This window comes from Halyomorpha halys, unplaced genomic scaffold, assembly GCF_000696795.3.
Source record: "Halyomorpha halys isolate HHAL.00 unplaced genomic scaffold, Hhal_1.1 Scaffold1308.1, whole genome shotgun sequence".
Classification (NCBI taxonomy): Eukaryota; Metazoa; Arthropoda; class Insecta; order Hemiptera; family Pentatomidae; genus Halyomorpha; species Halyomorpha halys.
The window spans coordinates 37,353-41,407 of record NW_027113970.1 but is presented as its reverse complement, the minus strand read 5'-3'; positions in this window follow the sequence as shown (position 1 = coordinate 41,407).

The following is a 4,055-nucleotide window of genomic DNA, read 5'->3' as shown; positions in this document are numbered from 1 at the left end:
CAAAAACCAGATGGATAGATAGAATAAAAAAAGAAGTAAAAAAGCTGTTTGCAGCAAACTGGAAAGCAGTAGCCCAAGATAGGCGGATGTGAAGAAGGCTTAGCTTGGTTGGCTAAAGATCTAGACTGTCTGTAGAGCCGACCGAAAAAAAATAAAGGAAAAGTGAAGAAGGAAATAGTGATCACTCTGAACTATTTGATCATTAACGATTTTAAACACAAAACATAGTTTGAAAATCTAATAAAAAAACTTCTCCTGCTTAAAAATACTAGAAGCATTTCCACTTTTTCACTATTATTGCATTTATTGTGACAATAAGATCCAACATACAGCATACTGTCCAACATCACATACAAAATTATTTTGAACAGCATAAATTATAATCGTATATAATGCGAATAAGTATTCACTTTTTCAAAAATTCCTTTTTTCATTCACATTCTGATTACTTTTAATGTAATATCTTTATTTAATTTACTTTATATTTTACTATTAAAACTTTTTTTTGATTTTTCATAAATAAGTCTACAATTATTACATCCAGTAGTAATAATATTTGATCCCACTCCTTTTTCCTTGCAAAATAGATGGTGCAGTATTGGACTTTATAGGGCATGCATTATAAAATATTTTTTGTTTGAAAATTACGGAATACCTAAACATAATACTTATCTTAACAAATTCATTCTAATAATTTCAGAATGAGTCCTAAAAGAGTGGATTCATTAAAAATAGTTGATAATCTCAGAGTTTTGGTCAGCAGAAATATTCATTTACATAACTCTTAGTCAATTTAATTTTAAAATAAGCTGTTAGAACTGCTTTTAAAACGATTTCATGTTAGTTATCAAAGCTCCCAGGAGTTTTTCAGCATGCATAGATGATGGTCTAATGGCTTTATTAAAATTTCTGAATGCTCTATTAATGTTCATTGTTTTATTGAATGTAAAATAGTGAATTGCCCAAAACTACTTTCAATATTAGTGATGTGATTCAATGATGCCAACTTACTATTTTATTTTTTTTTAAGTACATAAATGTAATAAACATACATTTATAAAAAGATAAGTTCATTTTGGTCCTAAGGTATTCTATTTTTCACTATTTACTCGAAATGATTTGATTGGAATCAATATATCTTAAATTAATTTGTTCATTCATGCACCTATGCTGATACACTTGAAGTTCTCTGTAATCCACTTGAGATTCATCAGCAATAGCTGTCTGATGGTCTGACCTTATAGCTGACTGTTGTACATGGAGCTATGCAATGAGGTACTAATGAGTGATATACAGTTCCCTATACCAAATTCTCCTGTAGGATTATAAACCTGATAGACATGAACTCCGTTGGGCAATAAAAAGTTGGCATTGGTGATGCTGGAAGAAACTTTGTGTAAAAGTGAGCGAGGACCAATGAGGGAGACCTTAAAGGACTGAAGATGGTATCTATTTCACTCTAAGGCATTACATGAAAACAGGCTCTGGTTACAATAGCTTACAGCAGAAGAACATGCTGCCTGTGGTTTCATACAGTCTCTTAAAAAGTTTTGGTTGCCTAGGATACCATCAATAGAGCTGATCACTGAAGTGAGGTGGGAATAGTTTAATTGAGTCAAATATGTTACTTGGACCAAAATAAGAAAGCAAACAGTAAAGAAATGGCAACAAAGCTGGCTTTCGAGGCAGCAGCATAGATTCAATTTCAACAATTTTGCAGAGTACTCATGATGCCCAGTAGTAGAAGAGACCACAGGATGTCCTATGGATATCCAGAATCATTGAGAGTTTGCCTATTATCTCCCTTAAAATCGATAAAATGTGTAAAATCCAATATTTGACAAACCAACAAAAATAGGAACTACAAGTTTCCAGATTATCAAATAGTCCATACTGCTGTTTTAAATAATGAAATTAATGTTTAAACAATGCATAGATAAATTTGTTTTCTTTATATTTTTTATTAGGAAAACATTATATGAGTTAAAATTGTTGTTTATATTATGAGTGAAAAACAATCCTCTCCGTTCAGCTTTTCTGCTTCTCATTATGATTGATCAAAATTTTCTTCCCTAAGATATCCAGAGCTAATATCAAATGTGTTGTTTTGTCAGACTATCAGGATTTCACTGCACCTTATCAGTAACGCTGCATAGTCATATTCTTAACGTTGTGTAAAAGCTTGAAATTTATTGATTTTGTTACTTATATTTTACATACAACATTATACAGAATAATTTTATTTATCAGTTGACAAGTTAAATCATGACTCTTTTAAAAAGATATTAATATATATTTACATAGTTGACTTTGAGCTGTTTTTAACTTTCAACCATTAGGTTAAATCAAGATATCAGTGGATATTGTATAGATAAACGTTTCTTGGTCATATTTGTTCCTGATACCATTTGCATACGGATCTTGTCATCATACCTCTTAACAGTCTGCATTGTAACCAACTGGTACTTACATTAAAATTGGTTATTTTAAAAATTTTAATTTTAAAGCTTTTTTCATGCAATTAAGGAACATTATTTATAATGAAGTATAAAACAATTAATTTTTTTTATATTGCAGCTTAGTTTATATGTTGCTATAATTAACAATTGATAAGAAAGATACTTTGTCTATAGAGTTAGTATTTTACAAAACATATATTAATTGAAAGTACAAAAAGTTGTTTATATGACTATTAAAAATGTAATAAGTCTTTTGAGAACTAGTTGCAATCTTGTGTTGAATGTTTTTTATCCAACGTTATTTACTGTACATATAAATTAATAAACAATGGTTGTGGGTGAATGGACAATTTGACAAAAAATATACAAGTGATAATTATGATATTTAAAATTAAGGTGTTAAAAACAATAAAACACCCAAAATAATCAGTAACTCAAAAAATTTGTTTGCATAAAATAATACTTGTTAATACAAAGATTGGTACAATCACTAATTATAAATAAGATTAGTTTAGTTATGGGTAGCCATTACTGATATTTTCTACTGCAAATCTTTAAAAAAATAATTTATTTCTCCTGTACTCTTTACTACAATTGAGTTATAATGAATAAGTTAATAATATTCTTTAAATACATTTGAACACATCTGTTGTATGAGTTTGACAGATTACTTTTTAAAATATATATATAATTAATTAGACAAAATATATTCACCATGCATAAAAAATCAAATAAAATAATGAAATTATGTGCTATCTTGTCACGTACACTATATAATCTGACAAATCATCAAGTAATGTATCAATAAAAAAACAATTCATTCATTGAATGAAGTTTATCATTTTTTTTTAATTTCCTTCTCACTAAGATATGCTCTATAACTTAACTTTTTATCAATTAGTAATAAAACAATTAAATGATTCAATGAACTCAGTTTAGAGGTAAAAAATTGTTTTTAATCCAACCAGATTAAAAATTAGGATATGGTTATAAATCAATGATCGTAAAGAGAAAAATTAAACACTTTATAAAATAAAATTTATTGATTTCAATAAGTTGTATTATTAATTTTAAATATTTATATTTATGGCTCTGAACACATTCTTTGATATAATTTGGATTGGGATGGTATAGCATTAAAAGGTTTGTGTTCTAAGCCATAAGAAAATTACTAATTTTTTAAATATATAAAATAGTTTTATTTGAATTATATATTTGTTTTAATTTCAAGCATATATTTTTATTAATTTTTTAAAAATAATATTTGGATTATATGAAATAAACTTATGACCTTTATCAATGATTTGCCTTTTCTATCATTTAATTATATTCCATGTCATATCATTCTGAACAACACTAGGTGAATAAATACTGTAATTCGGTTGATGAAAAATTTATTGTAATCATAAACATAATGTTTAATGATTATTAATGCTAATTGATAATTGAAGCATTCCAACCCAAAACCAGGCTAGTTCATTTTCAAAATTTTAATAATTTTATTTATTAAAATAATAGTCTTGGTGCTAGATTATCAAGAGGAAAAGAATTTTTTCTAAAGCAGTTAAATAATATGTTTAAAGATTAATAAAGAAA